At 51.3% G+C, this 13,836-nt stretch overlaps 1 long non-coding RNA gene across 5 annotated transcripts in view; it reads right to left on the bottom strand.

Annotated features, from left to right (window-relative positions):
- The window catches only part of LOC144247411 (uncharacterized), a 120,444-nt gene that overhangs the window by 82,791 nt on the left and 23,817 nt on the right, over nt 1-13,836 (bottom strand). For all 5 annotated transcript variants that reach the window (XR_014958778.1, XR_014958780.1, XR_014958779.1 and 2 more), the window contains exon 3: nt 338-13,836. This exon is cut by the window's right edge and continues 16,931 nt beyond it. This is a non-coding gene — a long non-coding RNA (uncharacterized LOC144247411). The remainder of the gene's footprint in view (nt 1-337) is intronic.

The raw sequence follows: 13,836 nt of genomic DNA, 5'->3' as shown, positions 1-13,836 counted from the left end.
ATGTCATTAAAAAATAATAATAAAGAAATTATCCCTACATGGTTTTACATTTCCAAGAGAATCCCTTCAAACCTCATCAGCAGTTCCCCTCCTTCAAATTTTGTAACAAATAAAGCACACAACACTGGGAGGCTACTTATCAAACATTATCAACCTGCGTTTTGGGGCAGTTAGAAGGAACAGGGCTTTTATAGAGATCTGGGCAACACTGTCCCAGTTTTCCCCTCCCACAGCTCCAGACATGAAGGTCAGTCTAACACACAAGCAGGGGACCAGGAGCTATCCCAGCAAGTGACAGGGATGACAAAGCAGGGAGTGGGGAGGGAAAGGTCCTTACCTCCATTACAGAGCAATAGCCAAGGAACAGAAATTTTGTTATTCACTGAACAGCCCACAAGCTAGGAATCAAACTCAGATTCCAAAATCTTATCTTTCTGCACCAAAATAAACAAATAAACCAACCAGCCAACCTGCCTCCCATCGAGGAGGAGCTGGGGAGCTCCAAGGGAGCTTTCCCACCCTCTGCACAGCTGCGAGCCCTGGCTGAGCTCCGCAAGAACCAATTCCTCTAAAAACAACAAGTTTAGCCAAAGGAATTCAGGGCAAGCAAAGAGAAAAAGCTGAAGCAAATGTATCTCTTTACCATATTTCTACAAAATACCTTTAAATCTGTGATCTTTGCATAATTCTGTTTAAAACAACTCAAACCTGGCACTGCCAGCCTGTCTTTGGAGAGTCACTCTCTTGCTGCTGGCTCATTCGCTGGGATTTGTAACTGTTATTCAGTCTCCATTTTCCTTTGTGAGATTCAGTCCTACTCTTCCCACCTTCACTTGAAATTTGAAAGTCTGGGTACCTCCAAATCTCTTTCTTTGCATTTACACCCTTTTTTTCTAGAGAACAGTGACAGTCTCTGCCACACATCATTTCACCAAGGACCGCGCACAGGGCTGCAGTTGGTCTCCTGCATCTTGGACATCCCTGCAAAGTAACCAGCAGAATCCAAGGCTTTAACTCCTTTAACCTTTCCTCCTGCACTTACCCATCAGGCTCCATGTCACTGCAGTACTTTACTCCAAATCCCTTCCCACTGGGTTTACACTCAACTGTCATTGCAGTGCCCAGACTTGAACACTGGAAAAGTGCTGTGAGCACAAGCAAGAGAGAAAGAACCAGGGTTGCGTCTCCAGGGCTGTCTGACACGTGGCCTCAGCATCTGTTGCCCCAAAAATATCAAATGGCAAATCCAGCCCTTACACAAGATGCACACAACAGAAGGTTTTAGCCTTTCTGTGACCACAACTGGCTTAAGAGATGGGTCCCCAACAACACTATTTAAACCAGTGCTCTCCATTCGTGTGGTGGCATTTATTCCAAATCTTCCAGTTCTTCAGCTGTTCTGTAAGAAGCTCTTTTCCTCTGGATCTCTGTTGCGATTACATCCACTTGGCATTTTCCTTGTGGCATGGCTATTTCTGCCCTCTTACAGCAAATCTTCCCAGGCTTTCTCTGTAGTTCTTTCTTCTTTGACTTCACTGGCTTTGTGCATCTAATGAAAACATTCACGATGATGTGGGAGAGGGATGTAAACAGTGACATTGACCATCCCAAGAAAAAGCCCATGATGGATAATGGTACCCTTGGATGGATGGTGGGTACTCCCACCGTTCAGCCTACCCCTGTTCACCTACATTTCATTTACAGGAACTCACAGCAGCTTTCATTCCATGGCCATGTATCTCCAGTGAGACGCCCAGAGGCACTGGGCAGAACTGGAATATTGTGTCCATTAGGTTCCCTTGGGCTGCTCTGACTCCCAATAAGCACTCACACGTGCCATGCCATGCTTCTTCCCACAGTCCTGCCACCTCCAACAGCTCAGACAACACAGGAGCATTGCTGGGAGTGTGAAACAGAACTTCTCTTCCCATGCCAGCCCTGCTCTTCCCACCATGTGGACAGTTCCTACCATTGCCCAGTTCAGCCTATTTTCCTACCTCAACCCCCTTGCCCCAGGATTTCCCACCCCATCCCACATTTCTCCTGTGTCCCAGGTGAGACACAAGCACCCATCCCACAGCGGGGACATCTCTGACCTGCTGGCACAACATCCCTGTGACAGCTACCTGGAGTCAACATGAACCTTTCCTCTGACTTCAACAGCTGCTGGCTTCATTCCCCTATTCCTCGTGGCCTCTCTGTTTCCTCATGGGCTGCTCTTCTATTTGGCAGCCCATGATTGTATCTGACAAGGTCTCCTAATTGTCTCCACTGATTTTACCAGAGACTGATTTTAAAAGCAGCTCAGTAACTTAGTCACTTCAATATCATTGCTGGATTCAGCTCCCTCATTTATTAATGGGCCTACTTTTGCTCTTTTTCCCCTGATATGGTTGCAAAATCCCTTTTTATTTCTCTTAACCCCTTTGGCTAACATTAACAAGCAACAACTCAGTAATATTTGATATTATATGTGTATAAATAAAAGCAGAAAAAGATCTTATTCACTCCTGTTATAGCTACTAAAGCAGGCCTAGGGCTCTGGAATAGCAACTTTACTGCATACGTTAAATATCTCCATTACTCTATTGATGCACAGTGTTGGAATTTTATTGGATGGTTTGGGTTATTTACCTTATAAAGTAACATGGGCATCACAAACCATGAAAAGAGGATACTTAGTACCTTCTTCTTAAATCTGCATCTACACAAGCCAAGTGAACACAAGACCACAAAAACAAAACCCCATGTGCTACATGTTCTTTCTTCCATGAGAGGTGGGGAGGGAGGGGGAGAGGGGAGACCAGCAGTTATCCAGACACCAACTGGATTGCATGTTGTTCCTCAGGAGGAAGTTGGACAGGAGATTTGTAAACAGCAATCCCAGCCTGCTTTTCTGGCCATGGTGACACGGCCAGCAAATGTGAGGCACACTTCATCCAGCTTGAAAGAGGTTTTGGGGTACTCCATCCTCACAGCCCAAATGCATAGGTGACAGGAAAGAAAGGAAAAAAAAAAAAGGACTTATACCAAAAAGGGAAAAAAAAATTAATATTTTGTATTTTCACTGACTTCTCAAACTCAATTCAAATAATACCTTAAACTGTCAGTAAAATTGTAATAACCAGAACCACTTAGAAAAGTGCCCAAAAACCCCACTTCCTAAAGTCTTTGAAAGAATTAAAATAATCTACATGAGTCAATTCAGCCCTGATGAGTGGCTACCTTCCCTCTGCAGGCTGCACTTTTATTTTTTCCCTGCCTTTACATTGCTGCTTCGAATTCTCCACAACTTGAAAGCTCAGAGACTGGTTCCAGTTCCCTGCAGAGAGATGACCACAAACACAACACATAACTCAAAAAAAGCTGCCCCAGGGTTCTGTCCCCACATCTCAGTGTTGAAGTGAGGGGGGAAATGCCAAGAGCCAAAACCAGGCACATGGCCCAGGGTCTGCCTCAGTTTCCCCCCACTCCAGCCAGTGCTCATCCCCAGGGAGAGAAAGATGAGTGAGTGGCTGGTGTGGAGTGTCTTTCCCCAGCCAAAACCCTTCCTGGGGGCTGAGAATGCAGTGTGGCAATGTGAGGGGAAAGGATGCTCAGATCCCACCTCTGCCAGGCAGGGAAGGATCCAGGTGACAGAGCTACAGGGTGAAATCCTGCCCAGCTCCACAGCACTGGGTGACTGGAGGTAAGCTGAGGTCACTCCCAGCAGGGCTGAGGTGATGGGTGACAATGACATCCCTGACTTCACCCCTGCAAACCCTTCCCACCTACTTTTTGCACAAAACAGGGGGAGTCCAGAGTTTTCTCATCATCCTCTGCCTCCCTTCTTTAAGCGCAAAAATTCCCACCGCCACTTCTGTTTAAACCCTGCCTGGTCCAAGCAGGAGCCGAGATCCTCTGGGGTGGGTTTTCTGTCGGGGGGCTGTGATTTTGGGCAGCAGCAGGGAGGCAGCAGCACCTGCTGCCAGCCACCCCCGAGCCTGAGCGAGGCTGCCCGCAGACCGCAGGCAGCGGAGGAGAGGGAGGGCGAGCAGGCTCCCCTTGCAAACTCTGTCCTGTGCTGTCTAATAACACAAGGTGTCATTGTATACCCAAATCAGTGCCTGGAGCTTTATTTATAACAACTGAAACACAAAACCCAGCAGGCCAGAAACGGCAAAGGGAGCGAGAGACCAGGGAGGGCAGGGACGCAGCCGGGCGAAATCTCCCTATTTAGCAGGATTTGCCTTGAGATTTTCAAGTCGGATTGAGGCTGGGGGGGGGGACTCGGGAGGAGGAAAAAAAGATGAAAGGGAGGGAAGAGGGAGCTGGCAGAGCAGCGATGCCTCCCTGGCTGCGGCAAGGCGGCGGGGCTGTGTCCCTGCACGGAGCCATGGGAATGCTTTGCTCGCAGCCCCCCGCCAGCCAGCAAAGGGAGGTGGGGGGAGGCTCTGGCTCCCCTGGGACTCTCTGGCTTCTACAGCAACTCTTTTTAAAGGTTATTTGTGGCTCTTTAGCCATTTCTCATCCCAGGAAGAGCTGGCTCCAGTGGACTCCCTCTTGCACTGGAATAGGCTGTGGCTGGGGACTTGACAGGAGCCATCCCAAAGGGACTCGCGCAGCCCGGCAGGCAGCAGTCCCAGCGCGCTCCTTCAGGTGTGGCTCCCATCAAACCCAATGCCAGCGGCTTGCACGACCCCGCACCTGCGAGAGGCTGAGCACCCCGAACTCTTGCTGAACTCGGTGGGAGCAGGGGCAGCTCAGCAGCGAAAGGTCCCAGCCCTGCACTTACAGCATCGGGAGATGTGCTCTCCTCGGGTGGGTCCAGATGTTACCACCACCGCTGCCACCCCCGGCAGCTTGTTCATCTGCTCCCCTGTGCCGGAGGCTCCCGCTGCCGGCGCAGCGCCGGTGGAACAGCTCTCGCACTCTCTTCCGAGGCTCCTGGGCAAAAGGCTGGCAGCTCTGCCTAAAACCCCTCTCCCCAGCAGCTGCAAGGAAGCTGCAAGCCGCTGCCAGACTTTGTGCTGAAGGTGGGAGCATTCATGTCCCGTTCTTCTGACACACCGTGGAGGTGGTAAGCAGCAGCAGAAGGGAAATAATAAACAGCTGGAGGGGATGAAGGGGGAGGTAACGTCTTAAGGAGTTGCAGCTAGGGATGCCGTTTGGTGTTCACCTCCCCTGCAGACAGATATTTAAATCTCCAGGTGCAAAAGCCACTGAAAGTTCAGCCTGAGTCAGAGCTCCAAAATTTGACCCACTAACAAGCAACAGAATGGGTCCCTTAAAGCCAAATTCTGAGTCTGTCTTTCACTTTTTTGAGTTATCTCTTGTGTTTCACTGGTCATCTCTCTGAAGATTTGCTGAAGACAATGAGAGCCAAACCATGTTCCCTACAAACAAACTAGAGCCAAACTGTGAAAGCAAATTCATAATCCATAAAGGAAACTGCTCCCATTATCTTGACCAGGACTTTAAAGTCTCCCCTTCCTCCCACTCTATCCCAGTATTGGTCTCAGATGTTTCCCAACTCTCCACTTGAAGAAGGAAAACAAAACAACACCGAACCCACAAGGCACAGGGGGAAGAGGGTTTCATGTTCCTTTGCTAGCGAGCGCTCGCCCAGCTGCACCCGCCGCCCTCAGCCCCCAAAGCCTACCTGCAGAATTACATTTGCAAAACTGTTGCCCAGGAAATGTGCAACTAAAATCTGTGAAATAAGCATGCCTGGAATCAGACGTTCCCAGTGTAGTTAAACGACCGTGCCTTGAAATCTGCCTCCGCGTTTAGCCACGCTGCCATGTACAGAGCTACAAAACAAAACGCTTGGCTTGTTTCACATCCCAGCCTCGCCACCGGGACTCTTGTTCCCTGAAAATAGGGAGCCCAAACTCCTTCCCCCATGGGTTTTAGGAGAGTGGCAGCAGGACAAATGGAGAGACTGGGGTCTTAGCCTCATGTACAAAATCAGTGCAAAGGCTCTAGCGCAGGGCATTGCCTGTGCAATGAACTGTAGCTGCTCAGGAAATAAAACCCCAGCAGAGGAAATAGAGAACCAAGGCACTGGAGTTCCCCGTCTCCTCCACCACGCGTGTCCCTTCACAGGGCAGAGCTGGTGGGAACACAGCCCCAGATGCCTTGTTACAGCACAATGAAAACAAGAGCTTTTGTGGGGAACAGCAGGACCCAAGGGAATGTCCACCCAGGTCTGTCCAGGGGAGGATGGAGCCTTCAGGGCAAACAAACCATGCCAGTCCCCCATGGAGCATCAAGGTCCCCCCAGCCCACCAAAAGCTACAGATGCCATCACTCTTTATTCCAGAGGAGGGCTCAGAAAGACTGAGCCCTGATGGAGATTTCTGACAAGTTATTTCACAAGGGTTTGTTCTATGCAGTAGGAGGGCAGGATTTTATTAGACAGGAAAATATGTCTCCTTCCCTTCCCTGGGCTCACAATTCCAGTCCCACATCCCAGCAGAGAGCACAAACTTCCTGCTTGCCTCTTTTCCCAGCAGCAAACAAATTTTCAAACAATTTTTTTTTTCCTAGGGAGACTGTGCTGCATAGGCAGGTGGGCAGCAGAAAGGCAAGTCTTCACATGAAACCATGGCTCTACTGCAGTTCCAAACCCCTCACTTGGAGTCCCCAGCACTGGGGAGAGAACTCAGGCTCAGGAGACCCCTCTGAGTTCAGCTGCTCCCCAGGTTTCACAAAGTACCTACACCTGAGAGGAGACACCATGTGATCCAGAGGGTGTTGCCTCCCCAAGACAATTAGGTTATGTTCGAACCACGACCTCGAGGAATCAGATTAATTACAGTGATGTCGAGCGTGACTTTGTCTACAGGGACAAGTCATGTTTGACATTGCTGCCAGCTGGTTACAGGTCTGGAGGATGAGCAAAACTGGAACAGTCCCTCCCTGGGCTGGTTCATTGGCACACGTTCAGCAACAGGGCAAGTTTTGGGGAGAACAGCCTGTGTGAAAGCCTCAGCAAGCAAAACCCCTCACCAGAGCAGTCCCACACTGGGCTCAGAGGTCACCTAGCACTGTTATACTGACACACACACAATTAGAAGGGTACGCCTGGTAGAAACGTAGGATCTTCCAGCAAGTAAAGGCCACCAATGGCCAAAATTCATGGGTTTATGGAGCATCTAAACAACAAATTACTTAAATTGTTGTTTTAACACACAGATGGGTTCTCCTGGTGGAAAGGCAACTGGTCTTGCACACGAAACAGCACTTCAGCATTCTTCAGCCTGATCCATGGGCTTAGCTTGCATGCAAATATCTGATGTTATTTCTCACCTGGTGATGTGTCCTGGCCAGGGGAGCATTTCACAGTCAGGCCAGAATCACAGATGGCCCTACAGGCTGAGGAGGGAACAAGGTCTCCCCAAAGGGTCAGCATTTCCCCAGTCATCCTGCCTGTATCACCCTCACTCTGGGATGCCCATCTCCACCCCACAGGCAAGGCTCTGCCTCACGAAGTCTAAAACAGTACAAAAAAAACCAAACACAAGCTGATCTTTGAGACTAAAAAAGGCTAAAGCAAAGAGGAACAGGGGGAGGTGGGAAAGGAATCTGAGGTTGCATCATTTGGAAATACCCAAGTACTTCAGAGATGTATGTACATGTTCAGCTTCCTACCATTTCTCTAGGAACCTACTTGGGAACAGCAAAGTGACACCAAAAGGATCACAATGACATTTACCTGAAGCAGATAAAAACAGCCTTGAATTTAATCCAAATGAACCCATGTGCAAAATACTGTCTTGGAGCTGGACACTTTGAGGTTTGGAACCCCAGGCAGACAATGGGGTGAGAGAGGTTTGAAATATAAATCAATCAAGAACTTTTGCCCTTTACCTGGGCTGAAAACCAATACAGAGACATTCTCCATTGTATTTCAAACACTTTTCAGAACATGGAATCAAAATGGTTTCCTTTCCTTCAACAGAAGTCACCATGGCTCCTTCATGACCAGGAAAGCAGATTGGACGGAAAGTCTTACATTCAGTAAAGCTTTTGTTCTTTCAGAAAACCAGGCTACTTTCTGAGCAGCTTTCCTGAAGATGGATACCCGCACCCAGTTCCAAGAGATTGTTCCCACTGCCACCCAGGCAGGTGCACTGAAACCCAAAGAAAGCACATGGACAGCACTGCAGGTGTGATCCCTTTCAGAGAGCATGATGCCCTCCAGGGAGTCCAGCTTCAATGTCAAGCCAGAACACACCTCTAACTGGGACCAGTCTGGGTCCAGCTCAGCTGAGGAGACACGAGCCATCCAGCATTCTGGGCTAGGAGGGAACCTTACCCATCTCACCCAGCTCCAGTGGTGCAAAACACCTTGCACACTGCCCAGCTCTGCCTTCTGTCCCCTGCTCCCAGATGGACCCAGTTCTCCAGGGGCTCCCTTCTGCAAAGAGCAAGGCAGGAGGAAGGAAAATATGAAAACTGATGTTCCATTTCTAGAGGCCACCGTGAGCCACCGATCCAGACTGGGAGTGGCCCGACTCGACGCCTGCAGCCACAGGAAGAGGATCCTCACTGGGGCCGTTCCCTCTCCCCGAAGCATCCCCCGGCCCCTGCTCCCACGCATTCCCTGGCGAGCTGCCCAGCCCCGCTGCAGCGCTGCTCCTGCCTGCCTGCACAAAATGGTTAACACAGCAGGAGGCCCAGGTGGCTCAGGTGTGCGTGCCAAGCAGCTCCCGGCTCACCTGCAGCGACTTGTCGAGGGGGAGATGCATCTGCCCTTTCTTGTCTGGCTTCAGTCTGCCTGGGGAAAAGGGAGAAAAGGGACTGGGGAAGGGTAAACACAGCTTAAGCAGCTGCAAGTCCCAGCAACTAAAGGGCTCAGCAGGTGATTCAGAGAGCTGGGGGCCTGCAGACACCCTGTTCTCTGCTTCCCACCGACATCTGTGGTGGTGGCAGAAGCCTGGGAATTGCTGGCAGGAATGTGCTGGCTGCCAGGGCTGCAGAGTCCATCTAGCAAAGTCAGGGCAGGGAGACTGAGCTACAGGGTCTGGGGTAAATTGCTACTTCTTGCTCTGCTTCACAACCTCCCAAAGGACCCAAGAGAATCAAGAGAGAATGGGTAGGTCCTAGAGCAGAGTATCCAGTGCTGCTGCAGATGCTGTGATGTCCCCTCGGGAACACCCGTGGTGTTGCCCCTGTGGAAACACCCAAGTCAGAGCTGACCCCTTCTGCATCCAGCCCAGGCTTTGCACAGCCTCAGACAGAAGGGCTCAGCATATTGGGTATTGGTCTTCATCCAGCTGAGAGACAGAGGAAAGCGCCTTTGCAACTGCAACCACCTCACTGAAGAAGTATCCCCAACCTGTCCTGGGACCTAGGAATCTGCCCGATCAGTCCAGAATGTTCTGCCTGGGTGAATCAGTTGTCAGCCTAGCAAGGAGTCCCAGTGTAGGTCAGGAAGGTGAGTGGTGATGTGAGTGCATGGAGGAGGTGAGGGGAAAGGGCCGGACAGTTTTGAGGGCAGTGGCTCCCTTGAAACTAGGCCACAGCTCAGAAGTCATGTAACATCTCCCCAGGCACTGCTGCCTCTCCCCTCTGCAAGGAGCTGGGCTGGCCCTTTATGAGGAGGAGACTTGCCACCCCTGTAGTCTGAAGAGCCACTGGCCCCACTCACAAGGTGGGCAGGGCCAGACAGTGTGTTTTGAGGACAGCAGAAATCCCCAGTGCAAATCCAGAAGAGCCACTCAACTCATATTCCATCCATTCTCCACCCACAAGACACTCCGGTGCACCAAGCAGGGTGAGGTGCCTGGCATAATAGGGATTTTTTTTTTTTTTTCAACTTGCCAGACTTGGAAACAGCCAGAATTCTGCAAATCCTTCCCTTTCCTGCCTGCCCTCTCCTCTCTGACTCAGGGACAGCCATAACCCATTGCAACCCCTTCTGCAGTGCTCAGCGCTGCCCTGGGGAGATGGGAGAGCCAGTCTGACTGGCTCAGGGCTCACTGAGAGCTCCCTGGGCGAGCAGCCTTCCTCATCTGGGAAGCACAGGGAGACCTGTGCTCCCACTTACCTCCCAAGCAGGTCAGGGCGAGAGCCCTTCATTGCCCAAGCCTTTGGCTTAATTATTTTCATTCCTGTCCCCACACCCTGCCCATAAGAGCAGGGATGGAGATGCCTATTAGAGCACGTGTGTTTCGGAGGCACTGCCCTGTCTGAAGACTGTTCCGAGGAGGTGAAGTGGCCAAGCCAGAAAGAAAGGGTTTTGCAAGTCCAGCCTATGAAGTTGAACCCAATTTGGTGGGCACAGTGAGTATTTGGGGCAGGGTAGATGAAATGATGGGGCAATGGGAGTCCCTGATTGCAGATGTAAAAACACACAACTGGGTTTTCATCCTTGCACACCACATCATTGCTCATATCCATCAGCAGGACACCAGGGTGGCCACAGCAGCAAGGCTGCCAAAAAACTCCCAATTATTCCCAAGTGCCATCAATACCACATGTGGTGAGGTCTAAACATGCCTTGAACTTTTAGCCTAACCAACAGAAGAGGAATATATGGACACAGGGAGGAAACTTGTGTGTGTAGGAAGGAAAATATCAAGATAAAAAAACCTTAAAGAATTAAATAAGAGGAAAGAAGGGCTGGGAGAAAACAAATATGGGTAGAAGAGTCAGGCTCTGGCAGCAGTTAAAACTTCCATGTGTTTAGATTCCTGAATCGATGGTTAGAGATGCTACAACAAATGTCACCTTCATGTGAGCACCAGAACTGTAATTTTCTCATCATCCTTTTTTTTTTTTTCCCTCCCCCTCTCTGTGTTGGAGCCTGTTTGGAGGACAGCCTGTTGGGGGCAACCCCTGCACCCAGCAGGCACAGGGTTTTTTCCTGGGTTCCCTCTCTCCTCCTCTTTGTCACTCCTGCACACTCCCTGTCAAGTTTCTGGCTGATCCAGAGGGAGACGTCGATCCTGCCAGCTCCAGCATCCAACTGCTCTTCCCGGGCCCGAGAGCTGCAGTAACCATAGAAACTGCATCCAACGCGCAGGCTCCGCTGGGGGGGCCGATAGGATGCTCAGACACATGCACAGACAGGTAGGGACCAGCCAATGCCTCACCAAACCACCTGCAAACGATGCCCAGGTCAGGGAGAGGGGTGAGGCAGAGGGAGAATGAGGCTTTTCTCCCTGAAGCCTCGCTGAGCTGCTCGGAGCAGTGTCGGGAAGTGTTTGGTCCCTGGGCTGAGAGCCGGCTGCAGAGCTGACGGTGCATTTTACGGCGCGCGGGGAGATCGGTGAGGTAATTGGGAGGATTCTGTTGCAAAGCTTTGTCTTGGTCTGCCCTGCATTTTATCTGCACACTGGATGGGTACCCAGGGCTCCCGCTGGCCCGAGAAGTAATCAGTCATTAATCCTTCGGTCCTTTTTGCACCGTGAATATAAACAGGCCAAATCCTATCCCCGGCTGTGCTGCAGAGAGGCTTTATGTTGATGGCTCTGGCAGCATCACACGTGCCTCCAAGGGCAAGATTTGGACCAGCACAGTTAGTTAATGAGCTGATCCAAACATTGCATTAATTTTACACCCTTCCCAATGCAGATATAACCCCTGCTTTTAGCAGCACAACTCAAAGTGGGCTCGATCCACAACCACCCCTTCAGACACCTCACGTCGAGTCCTTAAATCCATGCACGGCTACAGAGAGGCGCGATTTTCAGTCACTGTGCACAGCAGATGCTCTGTGTCTATCAGAGCCAGACAGAATCCATTTCAGTCTCACAGAAGCAGATCAGAGGGGGTCTGGTGAAGGAGGATGGGGAACTAATGTCTGCAGACACCCAGGTGCACCCCACGGGGCAGGAGGTGGCTGTGGCAGCCACACAGGAACCTGGGACTAGCAACCAGGATGGCAGATGGAGATGGCAAACACATAAAATGGGAACAGGGCAGTGGCTTCACCAGATGCTGACATCTCATCCCTCTCCCTGACCACAGTCAATGACTTTTGGGAGCACCATAACCTCACCATGGGGCTTTTCTTCTCTCTGCCCCTTGGCTCCATAGCCCAGCCATTGTGGTAGTCATAACCATCTTGCTCTTGCACCAGGACAGAAGTGTTTGGCTTGCAAGAAAGCATAAGCACCTACGGGAATATGTGGGGTGGGGACAAAAATACCATCAGTCCTGCCTTTTTAACACCAAAAAAACAAATAAAAATAAGGTCACACAACTGCCAGGCTCCCTCCTTCTTTCCCCCTCTCCCAGCCATAAATACTCCACAAAATCCCCACATGCAAACAAGCCGTGGCCTCCAGACAAAGAGGCCCAGCCTCTGAATGGCCACCAGGTGCCTATTTTGGGCTGTAACTCGGCTGGAGTGGAACAAGCGGGCTCAGCTGTCCTCCCTGTCCGCAGCCCACAGCCGGGCCAGCCAGGCCTCACCCCCAGCTCCAGCCCCTCAATGGCCCCATTGTTCAGGGCTGGGAGCTCAGCTGCGATGGCCAGGGCAGCCCGTCTGGCTCCCTGACATCCGGCAGGGGACAGGGCCCATGGTGGGCCAGGGGCCTCCAACACGGCCAGGGGGGATGCCAGCCCCTGACTGAGGAGCCCCACAGACCTCCACAATGGGGAGGGAGAGGGGTTGTGCCCTGGCAAGGCAGAGATGAGTTGGGATCCCTTCCCTCACAAGGACTGTCAGAGTGAGACATGTATCCCACCTCCTTGCATAGCTTTTGGGGGCTTTTTTGGGAGAAGAAGAGGGAAGTGTGCTGTAACGAGATACATAGAAGTCAAGCTTTTCTCTCCCACCCCAGAGGCATGACTTGAAATCTCCCCGCTTCTCTGGCCAATTTCCCCTCATCTTACTCCCCCGTGCCAAACTGGGGGTGAAAGCAATGCCACATGCAGCTCCCATCTCCGAAACAGGCCAAGGGATCACGGGGCAGGCACATACACACAAACCATTGGAGCAGGGGCTGGCGTCAGGGCAGACACACTTGAGCAGGTCCCAGATCTGCGGGAGATACCAGCACTCACGGAGCCTCCCCGCAGCTCGGCACCCTGCCAGCCTGGCTCTGCCCAAAATCAAAGCCCTCAGGCTACAGCGTGGAGTGGCTCCAGCACCCTCCGCCCAACCCTTCGAGGACTCTGCTCGACACACTGACACCTCCACCAGGAACTGAAATTTTCCAAAAGGAAGGATTGTGTCGACATTTCTTTTAAAACTCCCAGCAGTTTCCTCCTGAAAGATGCAAGCAAAGGGCTGAAATAAAACCTTCCTTGTGCAGCGTGAAGGCAGCATCCTCAGCAAGCTTCACACACTACACAAGGAAAAATGTTAAAGAGACTACAGAAGCCCAAAAAGCAGCCCAAGGCATTTCTACGCCCATGTTCTTTCTGGGCCAGAAGGGGTGAAATGCCTTGGGAGCAGCAGTGGGACATTGCTTTTAATACCCACATGACACACAAGGGACTGTGTCCTCCACTGTGTCACATCATAGTGTGTCACTCTGTCCCTGTTACAAGGAATCCCTGCAGAATCCCACCCAGGGCCAGCCATTCCAATTTAACCACAGGAGCCAGGAGGATCCTGTATCAATACCTGCACAGCCCAAAGGGTCACCCGCATCCAGCGCATCCCCATGAAACCTCCTGAGCCAGCTCCATGGAGCAGCACCATCACGTACTGGTTGAACTGGTAGGCAATGCCTGTCAATAGAAGACATGCCTTCTCTTTGCACAGCTCATTTCTCTCTCCTGAATGAGAATAGCTTTCCTGGCAGCACCGGTAGCCCACGCGCAGGAACAGCTTGCTGTCTGTACTCAGAGCAGTGAAGTCGCAGAGCAGCCCAGCACAGGCGAGCCCAGCGT

This window comes from Lonchura striata, chromosome 17, assembly GCF_050655825.1.
Source record: "Lonchura striata isolate lonStrDom1 chromosome 17, ASM5065582v1, whole genome shotgun sequence".
Classification (NCBI taxonomy): Eukaryota; Metazoa; Chordata; class Aves; order Passeriformes; family Estrildidae; genus Lonchura; species Lonchura striata.
The sequence above is the reverse complement of the archived record's forward strand: the minus strand, read 5'-3'. Positions and strand labels throughout refer to the sequence as shown.